The sequence below is a fragment of the Diabrotica virgifera genome, chromosome 10 (genome assembly GCF_917563875.1).
Source record: "Diabrotica virgifera virgifera chromosome 10, PGI_DIABVI_V3a".
NCBI lineage: Eukaryota > Metazoa > Arthropoda > Insecta > Coleoptera > Chrysomelidae > Diabrotica > Diabrotica virgifera.
Genome location: NC_065452.1, coordinates 130,787,692 through 130,808,083, shown reverse-complemented (window position 1 = coordinate 130,808,083; position 20,392 = coordinate 130,787,692). Strand labels below are relative to the sequence as shown.

The window sequence follows — 20,392 nt, the reverse complement described above, 5'->3', positions numbered from 1 at the left end:
TTTATTTGACCTAATGGAGAAAAAAAAAACATCAAACACATACAATTTTTGGTGGACAAACGTCCACCATTTTATGTGATTTTAGAAAACTACGGAACATATCCTTACTTTTTCAATGCAAGTAAAGTCTTTTTTAAGCGATTTTTTTATATGCGCTTTTCTGTAGAACGTATCCACCGCATAAAACGAGACCTTACTGTATTTCGTGCGAATTTAAAAAAAAACGAACACAAGAAGTCAAACAATATTTATTTTAAAGCAATTTAATAACAAATACGTAATAATTAAATAAAACAATAAAGTATTTAACAAACAAATTGAAACTAGTTGTTTTAAAGTCAATAGAATAAAAAATTTCAATGTAAAATTAATAATGTTTAAATTGTTTTTATTTAATTTTTTTTTATTTTTTTTTGGTAGTCAGTGTTACCACCTCTAGTCCTATGCAAGCTTCAGTTTGTTGGGCACGCTCCTAATCAAATTTCAACATTTTCTTGTGGTAGTTTGCTCCATTCTTTAAGAGCAGCTTATACTAGCCGTGCGGTGTTTTGTGGATTATCCCGGCGAGCTCTAATTTTTTTAAGCATATCCCACAAATACTCTATAGGGTTAAACTCGGGTGAGCAAGCAGTCCACTCCAAACAAGGGATACCTTCTGCTTCAATGATGTCTCTATAGTCACTCTAATGGTATGTGGATGTCCATTGCCATGCATGAAAATTAAATTTTCTCCTGTTGCATCTCTCCAGAGCCCAACTACAGGTTATCAACATACCTATGAGCAGTTAAAGTTGATTGGATGAAAATTAAAGGAGTTTTTTTACGGATCACAATTCCTCTCCAGAACATTATACTTTCCCTTGTATATTTGTGAACAGATCTGACAGTTTTCGTTCTTGCTTGTGTTCTTCGACCTCTAAGTACACGATTTCGTGGGTCATCTGATTTTACACCAATCCTGACTTTTCTGAATATAGCACATTTTGTCAATTCCCAATATTCCAGTGGTGAAGACACCAATTTAGGCGATCAATCTTGTGCTGTCTGGATAGCCCGGGAACCCATAACTTTCTCCTGCTGTATACTTCTTGGCACGAACTTTTCTTCTTATCGTTTCAACTGAAAAAGTTACACCTGTAGCTTCCAAAAGCTGCCTTTGGACTGCAGGTGAGAAATGGTTGGGTGTTTTCCAGCTGATTGGACAATCAAACGATCGTGGCGAGCCGTTATTACTTTTTGGCGGCTTTCCCTTGCTTTATTTTTAAGCTTTCCTAGTTCCTGTTACCTAGCATAGGTTTTGGACAGAACGTCATGTGTTACGCATAGCTCTACAGCTATGTCCCTCTGCGAACATTACTTTCTCCACAAGACCAATATCTTTCCCCGTTGTAACTTCTATAACCCCACATGAGGCATATTTTCGTTTTTGGACGCAAAAGTTAGTTTATTTATTTTCATTCAACTTGCAACTCAAGCAAATAACCTATACCGTACCGAGCTGTACTATGTGATTGTCTTATCGATTTGTTTATTTTCAATAAAAACCTTTATTCTTAGCAACAATAACAAGTTTTTTCAAAAGAAATAAATATTGCTTTGAAATACATGGTGATTCCATATAAGTTTGGTTGTGTGTATACAGTGTGAACAAAAAGTAACATAAAACGTTCCACTAAAAAAATAGTAGGATCGAGAGAGATTCCAGAAATAACTAAATGAAAAAAGTTATGCCTTAAGCGCTAGAGAAAAAACGTGTATTACTTAGTGAATTTTTGAAACCACCACAGCGTTATGAAGGGCAATACCTGGAGCATTTTTAAAGTGCAAAAAACGGTATTTTGTATTATTTTTATTTTTGAATTTATACTTCTTTAGGCGCGATTGAGATTAAATTTCATAATACTGCTTGCATGCGCACACAGACAGTATGGCGTTTAGTTGCTAAATCTTTCTAATAAATACATATCAGTGCAAGAAAAGGTGTGAAAAGAATATATTAGTGTTTTCAGTAAATATGTTTATTATAATTTTTGTGTTTTTGGATTTGTCTTCCTCAGGAGTAAGATGAGTATTATTAAAACATTTTATTGTATATTTATTCACCTTGTCTGTTTGTTACCGTGAATTGTCATTAGGTACGTCCGAACCGATACAGACACAGTCCTCGTAGCGTATTTGGTATAGCATTCGGCCAGAGATCGAGAGGTCTTGAGTTCGAATCCAGTGCAATCCTATACTTTATTTTTTTTATTTTTTTGAAAGCGGTAAGCACAAAATTAGTTTGGCGTTTAAAAAAAATTAAAACAAACTGTTTAAAGTATATTTATTTTTAAGAAATCATATAATATAAGTATAACTTCTTACGTGAGTACAAAGTACACACACATTCTTTTTTATTGTATGAAATCAATATTTTAGGGTAAAATGAGCACAAAATTATGAAAGTTTTAATTTGATCTGTGCTGAATTAAATTTTACCCAATAGTTTATGCAAAATTAACGAATCTAGATCCAAAAGTGTCAGTTTTTGGTCATTTTTATTTTTGGTATAACTCTTGTGGAAATTCTGTTTTTTTATGCAAAAACCATTAAACGTAGCTTTTTAATGACAAAATCAAATGAGACTTTGTAACATCCGATCGGTCAATTCCTTTTCGAGATACATTTGATTGTTTATAAAAATCTTTAAATGTTTACTTATAATATTTTACAGGGCCAGAAGTTTTTTTAAGATAGAGATCTAATTCTAAACGGATTCTTTTCTTGGTTGATTATATTTTAATCTAGGAATACAAATTTTTGCTCAAACAATAATTTTTCAACCCCTTATTTATTGCTTTGAAGTAGAGGCGACTTCTGGTTATAAATTAATTAAGCTACAGCGCTCCCTATACATGACACACATTTTCAACTCATTGATTCTTATAGCTGAAGTCCAGACAAAAATTTAAAAAGAAAGTTTTTCTAAAACCATTAGAAGTGGATTTAGCTTAATTTGTTTAAAAAATCACAGCTTCTTTGTTAATAACAATTAAGAATTCAAATCGGCGTCATTCAATAGTTAATGCCCTATATTTTATGACAATATAATTTTTGTTTTTAAAAACCGCTATTTATAGTCAAAAAACCTGAGTAAACTTTACTGTTTTTTAAGTAGCTGAATTGGCTCGGTGGTGGGGAAACTCTTCTCCTGTCCAGCGAAAAAAAAAACTAAAATCGGAACTTCAAATCCGCGGCGCTCGAAAAAATTTATCACATCTCCGTTAAATATCGATCAATTTAGCTTTAGCTCTATTTTATTTAATATGGGGTAGCGGAAAATTTTGTAAACATTCAAGCGAAATCATCAAAATTTGTCCATATTTAACGGAGGGAGATCCCCCACCACCGAGACAATTCAGCTATTAAAAAATAGTCAACTTTACTCAGATTATTTGACTATAGATAGCGGTTTTTTAAAACATAAAATATATTCTCATAAAATATAGAAGTCTTTAGCTATTGAATGGTGCCGATTTTAATTCTTAATTTTTACAAACAAACTGTGTGACTTTTTAAACGAATTAAGATAACTCCACTTCTATTAGTCGTAGAAAACTTTTTTTTACTCTTTGACTTGACTTGTCTTGACTTGACAGCTTTAAGAATCAATAAGATAAAAATTTGTGTAATGTACTGTTATATTTCTATTTGATATGAAAATTAAATTTTGATAATTATAAACAGAATTCAATTTAATATAAAATATTTTCAATTTTCTCAACCACGGGCATATAAATTTAGAACAACCTGTATACAACAAATTGTTATATTTAATTTTAAGAAGTGATTAGGAGAAGCATACGAAACTCGGGACAATGCGCTTAGAATAAACAAAGTGAATGGCGCGTACCATTATCGTTGTTCGTGGAAGGTTCGATCATTAGGCTATGCTAAATAAGACTCATTTGAAATAGATAATAGTTCATTATCGTTGTTCGCGGAAGGTTCGATCATTAGCCTATGCTAAATAAGACTCAGTTGAAGTAGATAATAGGTCATTAAATTTTGTAAATAGTAGAAAGTAATTTTAGAATGGGAATTAACTATTTTTTTGGAAATCCATTAAGCATATTTAGAAAGATTAAAAATGGGTTTTGAGGAATACTGCGAATGAAAGTTGGTGGTGGAAGGTTGATTTGTGAATCTGGAAGGGATATTTAGAAAGTAGGTGAATGACTGAAAAGAGAGATCAGAATGTTTTGAGCTGTCGAGAAGTGAAGTCCGGTAGTAGACGGTAGTGTACGGAGAGTGAGAAAGCCGGTGTAGTTCCGTGAGTGTGGAGTATCTATCGTGGAACGAGAGGTAGGCCAGGTTGAGAGTAAAAGAACCTCCTTGAGCCAAGAGTGTCCCGGTAGCTGATTGCAGTTTCGAAAAAGGTAGAATACAGCATCACGACAGAAGCAGGAACGAGAGCTATACGAGCTAGTTTTCAAAGGAGAACATTACTGAAAGCCAGGACGAGGTTTTGATCGCAGCCAAGGATAGCAGGAAACGGGTCTTGTGTGAAGACATTCTCAGTTCACCAGAAAAAGGTCAGTCTCATTTGTTTGGACATGAATGTATGGGTTTTTCGTATTAAATACCACATTATAAATTGAAGAACATAATAAATAATATCAGAAAAGCTTCATCAAACTTAAATAGAATTGTTGCTAATAAATCCTAATAGTTAAATGTTAATAAAAACTTTCAATTGGAAACCAAAAGGAAATAAGATTCCCATTTGTAAATGTTATGTTTAAGAAAAATAAGATCTAGCAAATATTAAGCAGTGATTGCCATTTAAATAAAATAAACAATATTTTGATTATAATTGTAACCCATATGTGTGTATTATTTTACTCTTTTCTTTCCTATCCCGATTAGGAACCATTGAGAAATACTTAGAAGCCACGAGAGTAAGTAATTAATTTTATAATTCGCCCTGAGATTGAAAACATATTGATATGTGATCTGGTAAATTAATTAGATTATGATTAATGCATTGATTAAATTAAATGACATATAAGAATATTATCTCATATCAATAATCAAGATCACATCAGTACACTACAGTGAGCGCTGTATGTAGCTTATGTAATTAATTTGTAACGCAAAGATCGCCCCTACTTCAAAACACTAAATAAGGGGTTAAATAATTTTTTTAGCAAATACTCATCTTTATTCCAACTTTAAAATATAATCAACCAAGAACAGATACTGTTTAAAATTAGATCTCTATCTTGAAAAAAAAAATTCTGGCCCTGTAAAATTGATAAACACTTTTTTATAATCTCGAAAAAGAATTATGTTCGATTTGTAATTATATGTGTGTGTCCTTGGTTTTCTTGACTGTGGACTTAATCCATTAGCCGAACTTATTTTGCTCTAGAGACATGTTTACAAATATTGACTATGGTTTATATCATACTATCTACCGTGATAACAATGATTTACACTTCAATATTTATTTACATTTGTAGTTATTTTTGATTACTATGTGCTGTATAAACATGTATATAATTAATATTTTTTGTTGTTTATTATTATTTTTTTTCATTTTTTTTTTCAGTTTTTTTTATTTTATTTTATTATTTTTATTTTATTTATTTTTTTTATTCTTTTTTTATTTTATTTTTTTTATTTATTATTATATATATTTTTTAACGATTAAAGGAATTAACGAGGAACACAATTGCACAGGGGTCTTTCAGAGCAAAAGACACAAACATGACCAGACCACGGAAAATAGGTACACAATTGGGTTAAACAAAGGAATCTTAAATATAGGTTTTCACAATTTTAGTTTAATATTAAGAATGTGTTTAATTAGGATCTCATATGTATTTATATTTTGACTGACAATAAGTGATTGTAAATTGAAAGGTTTTTGTATGTTACTACAGTTAACAATTTGATCAATAAAATTATTAATTTCCTGTTTTTTAATTTTACAATTTAATATCATATGTTCTGCTGATCCTAATTCTCCACATTCACAAGAATTTGTTTCCGCTAATCCTATTTTATTTTTATATTCAGGAACTAAGGAATATCCAAATCTAAGTCTACACATATAAGAAATAAGTATCTTTTTTCCTTGATAATTATTAAACCAGCATTTAGTTGGAATATCTGGTTGAATATTTTTATAAAATTGCCCTTTAATAGATTTGTTGTACCATTCTTTCCAATTCTTGACTGTGGTATTTTTAATATGCGCGAATGAATCATTTAATGTTAGTTTATAATCGCAATTAGGTTCTTGCTCGGTGGCACTCTTGGCTAATCCATCTACAATTTCATTATTTTGAATATTACAGTGTGCCTTTATCCAACAAAATGCAACTTGCGTATCTTTGGATTTAAGGTCAATAAAATTTTTTATAATGTCTATAAAAATATAGTTCATATCATCTTGCCAATTTCCCAATTTAAGGAGAACACTTTTACTATCTGTAATTATTACAAAATTGTCTTTGTTGTCTGATTTGTAATTAAATGAGTTACAATATAATAAAAAAAATTACAAAAAATATTTCAGAAATTAAAAATGGAGAATAATTTACTTTTTGGACCTTCCATGGTTAATTTTGCATAAACTATTGGGTACTACTAAACAAATCAACTGAAGGGAAGTGGTTCGATGAAGAGTGTCGTAACATAACAGAGAGAAAAAATAACGGTGTCGGAAAGTTGGTCGAGAACACTTCGTCGACAGAAAATTAGTCGACAACATTTGGTCGACAAACAGTTGGTCGAATGCACAATTCATCGAATGGACAATTCGTCGATGAACATTTGATCGAATTGAATTTTCGTCGACAAAGACCCAAAGTGAATAATGGTGACAAATGAAGGATTATTGATTTTTTATATTTTTTCAAAGATTTTGTTTAAATTTTCTCCTGTAGTCTAGAATGTTGATAAGTATCAATTTAAGTACATATAAACTCATATATTACATGGTATTCAGACCCTTCCTTATCTGTGTTTACAATCCAAATCATTAAGCCACATAAAGAGGTAGGGCAATAAACCCACTATAACTATGGAAATGCTTTACTACAAAATTTTAAAAGATAAGACTCTTTAGGTAATTACAACGCAACAAGATTTAGAAATAAAATTAACAAAACCCAAAAAAATAAATTCAGATATTTATAATACAATATTCCAGTTAACAAAATAAAAACCAATAATCCGTCATTTGTCACCATTAATCCCTATATCCTAAAGATAAATAACAGTTTGTCGACGAAACATCCATTCGACCAAATGTGCGTCGACGAATTGTACATTCAATGAATTGTGCATTCGACCAACTGTTTGTCGACCAAATGTTGTCGACCAATTTTCCGTCGACGAAGTGTTCTCGACCAACTTTCCTAGACCCAAAAATAATGCATATCAACGACTACAACAACGACATAGAACAAGACAGGCAGAAAGAAAAGAGAACACATAGAAAAAGAACTCCAAGAAATTGAAGAATTAAATAAACCAACTGAAACCAGAAAATTCTATCAAAAACTTAACAAAAGCAGAAAAGAATTTAAACCAAGAACAATAATGTGCAGAGACAAAGAAGGAGATATCAACAGAGTGAAATACTGCAAAGATGGACTGAATTCTTCAAAGAAAAGTTTGAACAAAACGGAGATCCACTATACGATGAAATTATACTGGATCAAACGGATACCAGAGAAACAACCACCCCTTCAGTAGCTGAAATGCAAGAAGCAGTTACCAGACTGAAAAACAACAAGTCACCTGGATTGGACAACATTAGCGCAGAATTAATAAAAGAAGGCGGAGGCTCCCTATTGAATGCGATACACGAACTAATAGTGAACATATGGAATAATAAACAACTGCCACAAGAGTACCGGAGTAATCATTCTATTACATAAAAGGGGAGATCAGCTTCAATGTAAAAACTACCGGGCAATAACGCTACTGACTGTGGCATATAAAATACTGTCAAATATTGTGTATGAGCGATTGAGACCATATGCGGAACAAATAGTTGGGGGATATTAATGTGGTTTCTGCAGGCAGAAGTCCACAATAGATCAGATCTTCGTTTTGAGACAAATCTTGGAAAATACTAGTGAATTTAATATAGAAACACATCATCTCTTCATTGACTTTGAGAGTGCCTATGATAGTATCCATCGAGAATTTCTGATCAACGCCCTGAAAGAGTTTAATATTCCAACTCATCTCATTGATATAGTAAAAGAAACACTTAAAGTACAAAGCAGGGTTCGAATTCAAAACGCACTAACAGATACAATCCATGTTAGAAGGGGCCTACGACAGGGAGATGCCCTATCCTGTCTTCTATTCAACATCATATTAGAGAAAATAATTAGAGAGTCAAAAGTCAACACCACAGGAACAATAATAACAAAAAGTGTACAAATATTGGCATTTGCAGATGATGTTGATATCATAGCTAGAAGCAAAAGAGAAATGATAGAAGCATTTAATGCTATAGATAGAGCGGCACAAAACAGTGGCCTAAATATTAATGAAATAAAAACCAAATACATGAAGGCCAGCAAATCGACAGGCCAAAGAAACCTACAGAATCTGACAACAGGAGACTAAAACATCGAAAGCGTAAAAAATTTTACATATCTAGGTTCACTAGTTACCGCAGATAACAATGTCAGCGAAGAAGTTAAGAGAAGAATACATATTGCTAATAAAACATATAATGGACTCATTAAACATCTAAGATCTAACAACATCACGAGAAAAACCAAATGCAAAATATACAAAACCCTGATAAAACCGGTCCTTATATATGGATCAGAGACATGGACACTGTCGAAAAGCGATGAGAACTTATTAGGTACGTTTGAACGAAAAATCCTTAGACACATATATAAGGGGGTGAAAGAAAATGACCTGACGTCATAACATCCATAAAGATCGGACGTCTGCGCTGGATGGGCCATGTTGAACGAATGTTGGAGACCGAAACACCAAAACATATAATGGAGCAAACACCAGTAGGGAGAAGGTCAAAGGAAAGACCCAAACTTAGATACATGGAACAAGTGGAACAAGATCTGAAAACACTTGAGATTACCCACTGGAAGAACAAAGCAAGGAACAGAACAGAATGGTGGAAAATCCTAGAACAAGCCAGCACCCAAAAAGGGTTGTCGAGCTACTGATGATGATGATGACTACTAAACAAAACAAGTAGTCTCTGTGTAAAAATTATCTGCAATAAAGACCTTAGATTAGAACTGAGAGTAAGAGCTCTCGAGATGTTACGTGCTTTCGATAATACAATATGGACTTGAAAATTGGACACTGAAGCAAGAACACATAAATAAGCTACAGTCATTTAAAATGATTCTTAAAATAGTATCGAGACAGAAGATAACGAAAACGGAAGTATTGCTAGAAATGGGCAAAAAACACGAAATAATAAACACAATATAAATCGGTCATATCTTAATAGTAAAAATTTGTTTAAGGCATTGAATATGTAGGTCTTTTCCGCACTTAGCTACTCCTTTGGTATTATAAAGTGGTCAAAAACGGATATTGAGAATCTTCAGCGAAAAGCAAGAACACTTCTAACAAAGGCACAAAAACATCATTCACGCAGTGCAGTAGAGAGAACAACATTAACGAGATACCTAGGAGGAAGAGGACTCATGGACATAGGTGAGCAACTGGATAAACAAGTTACTAATCTAAGAACTTATTTTCAGGCGCAGGCTGAGACATTTACTTTACACCGCGCAATATGCGCAGTAGATGACACAACACCGCTTAAACTGAGGGAACAAGAAATGCGCATAAACCACCAATCTAATGAAGAAAAAATGCGCACCTGGATGGGTAAGCCTCTGCATGGGCGGCATCTGAATAATGAAATTAGCCAAGAACATGTCTACAATTCAGCGTCGAACTATTGGTTGACGTCAGGAAAGATGTTTCCCGAGACTGAAGGCTTCATACTTGCCATTCAGTATATTGTCATTGAAGTATATTGTCAAAGATCCTCAAGTCCAAAACGACAAATGCCGATATGGATGTCAAGCCCAAGAATCCATCCAACATCTTACCGTAGGCTGCCAGGCGTTTGTCGGAAAGGAGTGTAAAGAACGCCATGACTCAGTAGAAAAGATTCTCCACCAAGAACTAGCTAGAAAACTTGGACTTCTCCAGACCGACCATCTCCCTTATTATCAATACGTTCCTGATAGAATGCTTGAAAACGACAACTACAAGCTATACTGGGATCGGACTGTGCTCACAGACCAACGACTGGCACATTAATAGACCGGATCTCATACTAGTTAATAAACTTACTAGGCAAACAACATTAATAGATATGGCGATACCTAAGAATAATTTTCTTGGTAAGCACAGCGAAAAAATCGCCAAGTATAGAGGTCTCGAAATACAAATAAGGAGACAATGGAGAATGGAAAGTACCCAGACAATACCTATTGTTCTTTCTACTACTGGAGTCATTCCGAAGAACCTCATAAAAAACATCAAAAAGCTGGGTCTAAATGAACATCTTTACAAGACCATGCAGAAAGCTGTACTACTCGCGACGGCCAGAAGTGTACGAAATTTTTTGAGAGACACACCTGCATTCAAATTCACCTAGGGCTCGATAACATGGAAATAGTTCCACCAGAGCTCAATCCTTTTGATACCCTAGGTATCTGGGATGAGTCAATTTTCCCCTTAGAGGGAATGTGAGCCGCATGGCTAAATCTGGATAAGAAAGCTACAATATCCAGGACACGCCAAGAGGGGACAGCTATTAAAAATGTTAAGACTGATAATACAGGGAAATATAAGAGGAGGAAGGAGTATAGGAAGAAGGAGAGTGTCATGGTTGAAAATTTTAAGGGACTGGTTTAAATGCAGTTCAATAGAACTCTTCAGAGCAGCGGTAGATAAAGTAAGTATAGTGATGATGATATCCAACCTCTGATTGGGAGGTTTTCCTGCTTTAACTCTTTACCACTGACATGCGGTATATCATACCTTGCCGAAAATATATTTTGTTGTAAAACTTGTTTTATAAAAGATTTCTAGAAGACCATCTGTGTACCTTCGAGTAGTGTGTAATTATTGTACATGCTCCCAACTGCTGCAGTTTTAGTATGGCTTATTCTTTAAGCTACGTTGACGTAAAGTTTGCTTACGGTATCACGTACCGCATGTCAGTGCAGTGTATTCATGTTAGTGTATTCTTTGGCTATTAGTATCGCAGTAAGTTCGTTCATCCAGTTGTTCAACCGTTAAGTAGAACTATTTTACAATTTTTGAGTTACCAATACTCAAGTTTTTTTAAATTCAGTTTATAAAGGATTTTGTAAGAACCTCCACCTTTTTTTTTTAAATATGCATGCGTTCATAAGTTTCATAGAGAAATAAAGTTTATTTTATTTAGAACAGTATTTTATTCTAAAGCAGTGTGAAGAATCATTCCGTAGTTGATATAAAAACCAAATACAGTGATATAAGACAAATTCATATTAAAAAACAAAGGAGAATAAACAACGGTATGGCATACCGCATACCGTTTATTACATTTGTTATTATAAACAGGGTGTTTGGTAAAGAATGGGCCATAGCTTAGCCTTAGATTCATAAGGTTAAAATAGGTCGATTTAAGCTAACTTACCTTAGTACAAAAGTTGATAATAACCGAAATACAGGGTTTCAAAGTTAAACTTTTATTTAATTTATTTTGGAATATTTCCTGACAGGCATGGGACAACAACACGAAATTTGGTAAGCGGTGCTGGTACTGTACACGCTACTAAATTATGTTAAACAAACGTTTCTGGCTACTACCAGATGCGTGCGACGGGGGAACGTGAATGGTTGGCCCTTCCCAAATTCTACGCCACTGGCGGAATTTCTATTTTAGTGCTATTTTTTGATTCTCCAATACTTTCTATGTAAATAATATACTCTTAATTCGTAACGATAAAACCATTATTTTTAGAGATATTTGAAGCTAAATACGTTAATACTTTAATACATTAATCAAAATAAGAAGTGTGCCTTTTCATTTTTAACTTCAAATATCTCGAAAACTAATGACTTTATCGTTACCAATGAAGAGTATATTATTTGCATAGAAAGTATTGGAGAATCTAAAAAATATGCTAAAATAGCAGTTTAATCAGTGGCGTAGAATTTGAGAAGAGTCAACCATTCACTTTCCCCTGTCGTACGCCTCTGGTATTAACCACAAACGATTATTTAACATAATTTAGTAGGGTGTACAGTACCTACACTTTCTGCAAAGTACCATAAGGATATGTCAAATAGTTTTATAGTACCGGGCACACATAGTTCTTAAAGTTTTAAATAAAGAATAAATTATTAAAAAAAAGAATACTTTAAAATAATTTGACATATCCGTGTGATATTTGGCAAAAAGTGTAGGCACTGTAAATCCTACTTAATTATGTTATATATTCGTTTCTGGCTACTACCAGAGGCGTACGACAGGGGAAAGTGAATGGTTGACCCTTCCCAAATTCTACGCCACTGATGAAACTGCTATTTCAGCATAATTTTTAGATTTTCCAATACTTTCTATGCAAATAATATACTCTTCATTCGTAACAATAAAGTCATTAGTTTTCGAGATATTTGAAGTTAAAAATGAAAAGGCACACTTATTTTGATTAATGTATTATGCTCCTTCGTTTTTAGCTTCAAATATCTCGAAAACTAATGGCTTTATCGTTACGAATGAAGAGTATGTTTTTTACATAGAAAGTATTGGAGAATCAAAAAATTGCACTAAAATAGCAATTCCGCCTGTGGCGTAGAATTTGGGAAGGGTCAACCATTCACGTTCACCCGTCGTACGCCTCTGGTAGTAGCCAGAAACGTTGGTTAAACATAATTTAGTAGATCGCACAATACCAGCACCATTTACCAAATTTCGTGTTGTTATCCCATGCCTGTCAGGAAATATTCAAAAATAAATAAAATAAAAGTTTGACTTTGACACCCTGTATTTCGGTTATTATCAACTTTTGTACTAAGGTAAGTTAGCTTAAATCGACCTATTTTAAACTCAGGAATCTAAGGTTAAGCTATGGCCCATTCTTTACCAAACACCCTGTATAATATATATCAGCAGGTAAATACAAATATTAATTAAATAATTTCTAACAAGTAAACTACACTGGTAATGTCAAATGAAGCTAATATAATATAATATAATATAAATATAATGAAAAAATCCCCACAAATAATCCCCGGACAAAATTCTCACAAAAAATCCCGGACAAATAATCCCCACAAATTTTTTTGGACAAAATATCCCGGACAAAAAATCTCCAAGAAATATTTGCTGTCGAATAGTTCTCTAAAAGTTTGTCCGTGAATGTAATCGACGCAAATGTTTTTCAGCCTCAGTGCATGAGAGATATAGCAATCGCCATGAAACCTTTTTCGGCACGAATTTCGAATTCGAATTGTGAGTTTTTAGGCGGTGAAAATAATATTGTAATTATTCGCTTAAATATTTTGCTCACTCTGCTTTGAATAAGAATAACTTTTAAAACATTGCCTATTCGTGAGAACTGCTTGTCCTGAAAACGATATTCTTGATTGCAATGCAAAAAGACCTGTTCCTTTTTGATAATTTAACGTCAAACATATGTACTTATCATCATCTTCAATGGCGTTATAATTCTTCGAGAGTCTTTGCCGCATTTACTATTACCTTCCATGTTTGTCGGTTCTGGGCCATCTTTTTCTATAGCCGAAAAATCATCGTCATAAGTAGTATGGAGTTTGGCATGTGAAATGTGTCTATTAACCCTGATAATTATGACCCCTTTCAGGCTGACACCTCAGTGGATACAGGAAGTAGCAATAAGGGATAAAAGGGGAAAGTTAGTGTAGTCTTTAAAGGTTTTCACCTCCTATTTTGTTAAACCTCCATCGATTTGCATGAAAATTGGTGACTAGTTAGAGCATACCATACCTCAAGAAATAAAACTGATTTGGTGCCAACTTGCACTTTTACCCTGGGGGTGGATACCGCCCCTTCTCGGGGGGTGAAAACTATTTTATTAAAAATAACCCCACAAATCGATAGAGGAACAAATTATAAGTAAAATTTGTTATATCATGTTATTAAAATAAATCCATACTTTTTGAGTTATTAAAGATCAAAGATTTGTCTGTTTAAGAGCACATGCGTGAAGTTACGGATGATAAAAAGAACATATTAATTAATAATTGTATGTTACTAAAATATTATTTTTATATTATTTCGATATTATAAATTTAGCAAAAGTGTATTCGAATATATGTCAAATGTACCCATTATTGGACACCCCCAGTTTCTGGACATATTCAGTTTATATTGATAGAAAAAATTCAATTAAATATCGAAATAATATAAAAATAATATTTTACTAACATACAATTAATTAATATGTTCTTTTTATCATCCGTAACATCACACAAATGCTCTTAAATAGACAAATCTTTGATCTTTAATAACTCAAAAAGTATTGATTTATTTTAATAACATGATATAACAAATTTTACTTAAAATTTGTCCCTCTATCGATTTGTGGGGTTATTTTTAATAAAATTGTTTTCACCCGCGGGAAGGGGTGGTATTCACCACCAGGGTAAAAGTGCAAGTTGGCACCAAATCAGTTTTATTTCTTGAGGTATGCTCTAACTAGTCACCAATTTTCATGCAAATCGATGGAGGTTTAACAAAATAGGAGGTGAAAACCTTTAATGACTGCACTAACTTTCCCCTTTCATCCCTTATTGCTACTTCCTGTATCCACTCAGGTGCCTAAAAGGGGTCATAATTGTCAATATACAATGGACACATTTCACAGGAAAAACTCCATATTACTTATGACGATGATTTTTCGGCTCTAGCTATCCGTCTATTATGCCCAGTTTGTTCCCAAAAGTACCAAAAAAGTAAAAATAATCGAAAAGCTTTGTATAACTTTCCTGGCGGCCCACACATTTATATAGATAGATTTTTTTAATATTTGTATCTGTGAAGTAAAAAAAATCTGTCAGATAATACAGACTAAATTTTATTCATGGTTTTTATAAAAGGATTTGATGAATCCGAGCGTTAAGTGAACCCTGCGCATAACAGACTTCTCAAAAAATGAATGATCCGAGCCATTCATCTGACTTTTCGGCTAGCCGTACCTAACTCATCCGTAGCACTCCGTAGCTTGACGATTTACGCGTAAAACTCAACGAAATAACAAGTCGATGAGCAAGCGAACATACATTCTCTCCGTAGGCAGGTACGGCATATTTAAATCTGCCGGTCGGTGTTTCATTTGGCATCGCCAGATCGCATCGGCAGAAATTGTCAAAAATAATCACGCCGTTTTACGTCGTTTAATTGCTATTGTAATTTTTTTAAGTTGTCAGGAATTATCATTTAGTGGACATGATGGATCGAAGCATTTGTTAAAAATCAAAGTAATTATAGAGAAAATAATGAAATTGTTTTAGAAATATTTACTTTCTGATTCGATGTTTATTCGTAATACAGAATGAACTAATACATATACCTAATCAAATAGTTACATTTTGAATAACGTTATTGAATCTGAGATTTAGAAAACCATTTGCTTTTCGCTGGAAGTAGATGAAACTTCTGATTATCATGTCATTCACAATTATCAATTATTGTTGTTCGATACGCGTTACGTGGTAATATTTATGAAAGGTTTTTAGGTTTTAGAGACGTGAGTAAAAGCAATAAGGCAGAATATATTTTTGGTGTTTTAAAGAACAGATTAAAATTTTTTGATATCAAAAATAAATTGGTAGGGCAAACTGGGGCAATCTTATGACGGCGTTGCTGTGATGTGTGGTGAATTTAATGGTCTCCAGTCAAAAGTTAAAACTACATATTGCATCACAAGCTTTATTTACTCACTATTATGCGCATATAATGAATTTAGTTTTGCATGATACGTGTAAAAAAATAAAGAATATCGCCTTTTCTTGCCAGTTTAGCTCACCTAAACGGATTACTGCTTTAGAACAAATTTGTTTCGAAAAAAAAAGCGAACAGTTTGTCAGACGCGATGAAATTTTAAATCTTGATTATGTAGTTTTATCTAAGCAGATTATCTCTGGTAGTTTTAGTATCTGTAGCAGATTTTCGTGAACAGCTTTTGGAAGTTTTTGATTTTATTATCGAAGGCGACGATTTTGAAATTGGCGATACCTCGATCCGTGAAGCAATCGGTTTGAGAACTTTATTAAATAATTACTCTTTGAATATTCTTTTAAATATTTTTAAGACAGAGTTTGCCCAAGATATTCATTATTGTTCAAAATCAGTCAACTGACATTATTTATTCAAAAAATAGAATACGAAAGCTGGTGCAAAATCTCAGAGATTTTCGTAATGATAGTAGTTTCCAATATATACGCAGTGACATTTTGGATTCGCTTGATATTTCCCAACCATCCCAAAAAAGACAACAACATGATACATCCTCGAAAAACGAGTAGGTATATCTTGAAATTTTGGATACCTACTAATATATGCAAATACGAGTAGATACTCGTTTTTCGAATTTTGAAGATTTGCAAATTTTTGACCTCTTTGACGATTCAAAATTTAAAAGGTACCTTCGCCAAAGAATTTCCAAGATATTTATTATAACAAGTTAGGTATGTACTTAAAAATTATGCCGATCCAAATATTTTCAGAAAGTGGGATAAGTTACAAAATATGTGTGTATAATTCTATGTAGTAAGTACTGCAATTCATTATAACAAACTGTTCATCAATTTTCTTATCACCACTACCACCAATTTCTGCCTCAAATAAACGGGATTTATCTTGTCTCAAAAGAATCAACACGTATTGTCGAAACACCATGAAACAAGAGAGAATGTCAAGTACATCAAATAAAAAAACAAAAAACAACAAAATCTCCTATGATGATTTAAGCCTTTTAGTTTGATGGTATACCTATACGAGGAGACAAAAAAACCTTGCCGACCCTGTCTTCAAGGCCACGAGCCGCCACTGCATTGGAATTAAAATTAGTGGAAATTTCAATTGTTTTGATACATACAAAATCTTATACTAATATATCAGATCTCATGCACTGAGGCTGAAAAACATTTGCGTCTGAATAACATTGCATTTACGGAAAAACTTTTAGAGAACTATTCGGCAGCAAATATTTCTTGGGGATTTTATTGTATTATTGTATCTTTTGTGGGGATATTTTGTCCAAAAAAATTTGTGGGGATTATTTGTCCCGGATTTTTTGTGGGGATTTTTTGTCCGGGGATTATTTGTAGGGATTATTTATGGGGATTGTTTGGGGGAATTTTTTGTCCAGGGATAATTTGTGGGAATTTTTTGTCCGGGGATTATTTGTCCGGACCCCTGTCAAAAAGACTGAATAATTAAAATGATTTATTCTTTTTCGTACAAATCAAGATCGATAGATGAATAAATCTAAAGTTATAAACATTTTCCCTCCCTGTAGATCCGTCACTGAATTAATACACATCCGCAAATCTTTTTTCGGTAATTTTTAATCAGTCAGTCTCTTCAGAAGACTGAAGAGACTGACAAACCTACCGGCGCCATCTATGAATCATTTTAGGAAACATGCAAACCTCTTGTGTTTATAAATAAACAGCAAAGGTTAAATTAGGTTAAGTAGGCGTATATAAACGAAAAGATGGGTAAACATCTTAATTGGTAATTGTCAAAACACAAATTAATATTAATTAAATCAAGTAGTCTTTATTTTGTTTTCAAGTAAAATTCAACAGGTGTGTTGAATGAAATATTTCAAGTAAAAATTGTTATAGGAACTTACCGTTGTTTGGAAAAATGTATAATTGTCAGAATTAACAAATAAACAAGTATTGAAGATGTTCACTTTTCACTTTCACATGGACGTTAAAACGTCTTAAAAACGTTACTTTAAGATGTCTACTTTTTATTTTTAATATTCTTCAAACACTCAGACATTATTCAAAGCCAAAGCAGCGGTTGAAACTCTTTAGAATTGAACTAATTTAAACATAATGGCGTCTTCTAGGAATCCTCTTTTCGTGATGATGTTATGCTAGTGTCCGATAGAGGGCCATACGTGCATTAGAATTTAATCATAGAGGTAAATATTATAATAAGTCTATGAATTTAACTTTCTTTGGCTTGTCAAAATTTAGATATTTATAAAATGTGATTCTTATTACAATCAATAATTATTGTGGCTAAATTCCATATAAACATAATATTTACATTAGAAAATTATACTTTCTTATATGAAATATATATGTATTACCTATTATGTAATGATAAATTTATTGCCAGATTAAATACGACTGCATGTGATGTGGGTTGTCTATCTTATAGGCTGAACTATTTAATTTTGAAGATCTTCAGAGGCTGGTGACCAGAATCACAGCATAGAAAACGCAATCACAGCATAGAAAGCGTTTTATTTATTATGCTGTGCCAGAATGCTGAGTGTGAAAAAAATACACTCTAACAATAAACACCAAGAAGACCAGTGGCGGATCCAGGGGAGGGTGATGGGGACGATCGGCCCCCCTCTCAAACCAAGTTAAAGATAAAGATTATAAAAACATTAATTTATTCATTTATTTTTCATAGAAATTTAGCCAATCGGCCACCCCTCTTGACGATGGATCCTGCTGGATCCGCCACTGAAGAAGACAAAATCTATGAGAATCTCCCAATAAACGAAACCAATGTCGAAGGAGTGAACAAATATGCATAATATCTTGGAACAATGATTAACTGCACAAATGATTACTTTTAGGAAGTCAAAATCATCATAGAAAAGGCTAGAGCAAAGAGTTAGGTTAGCGAAATGCTACGTTTTATCGACTTTGTTTTATGGAATGAAAGCTTGGACCTTGAATATGATATCAATGAAAAAACTGGAATCATTCGAACTGTGGTTGTATAAAAGAATTCTGAAACTATCGTGGACATAACACGTCACAAACAAAAGGTTTTGAGAAAGATAAATAAAGAAATTGAAATCTTAAATACCAACAAAACAAGAAAATTAGAATAGCTCCGACATATTACAAGTGGAGAGGGATACAACTTGCTCCAATTGATTATGCAGGAAGAGATTCATGGAAAAGAAGCATATGGAGACGTAGAAATCATGGCTGCGCAACCTGAGAGAAACGTATGGATGTACCCAGGGCCGCGCCCATGGCCCCCGCTACCATATGTGCAAAGTGTGCAATGCACACGGGCGCCATCCTTTAGGGGCGCCAAAACTGGGGTCAAAAATTGCAAAAAAAACGAACAAACAAAAAAACAAAAATTAATTTTAAAATAAAAGTTGAGAAATTAAATAGGATTAAGTATAAACACACACGAAAATTTATTAGTATATCAAACAGTTACTGCCGATTCCCATTTACGAGAACATATCAGAAGTCAAGCATTTTAATTTATTTTGTTATGATTTTATTCTGCTTGTTTCATTTTACTATTTTAGTATTCTAGTCTACAAAAATAATAGTCCACTTACTCACGGTTTTTGCTGTGAATTTTAAAGAACCGCTTATATTGACATGAAATTTGTCATACACATAACTAACAAGAAAATAAGTGATATTGTACCGATCGCGATGTGTGGTTTTGTACCTGGGGTATTCTCGGCAGTGGCGGATCGACAGGGAGAGAAAATGAGGAAATTTCCCCCCTAACAAGGTCCAAAATTAAAGAAAAAATATTATTGAAACACAAAAATATATTAGCCGACATGAAAGTTAAACCACAGACAGACCAATTCAACCCAATAAACACGCTAGTTAGGAAAATTAAGGGAACTTAATGCATTAAGTTATTATTTATGTCTTTTAGTAGTTTGAGTTTACATCTTTTTTATGTCTTTTGATTGGTGTTTCATTGAAAGTTCCTCCCTTCGGAAAATTTCCCCGCCCAAGGCAAAAGTCTAGATCCGCCACTGATTCTCGGTGGTGAAAAAACATACGTTCAAAATAAGTCCGGAATTGGAAAAATTGACTGATTATAAACAACTTTTGTTCTATAGACATTCTCACCAAGTCAATATTTTCGAGTTATTAATCTTGATATTAATCTAATCTTGAATAAATTCCTTTTTTCCAAATAACTTAAAAATTATTAGTGATACCAAAAATCTCAAGTAGTAAAAAACTTCAAGCAGTAAAAATAAGGTTTTGCTTTTCTGAATATTTTGGATTTTTTGTTTTGCTGTAAGACAAAAATTGGTTATGGCTGTTCAAAACTTGCATACACTCGTGATTAGTGACTAGTTCAAGCCCT

The 20,392-nt window shown here is 33.1% G+C and overlaps 1 protein-coding gene across 1 annotated transcript in view; it reads right to left on the bottom strand.

Moving 5' to 3' along the window:
- Positions 1-18,091, bottom strand: part of LOC114335111 (aspartyl/asparaginyl beta-hydroxylase) — a 394,028-nt gene extending 375,937 nt beyond the window's left edge. The window contains exon 1 of the mRNA XM_050641270.1: positions 17,910-18,091. The gene's annotated coding sequence lies outside the window, so the exon portion shown is untranslated. The remainder of the gene's footprint in view (positions 1-17,909) is intronic.
- Positions 18,092-20,392: the final 2,301 nt, after the last annotated feature.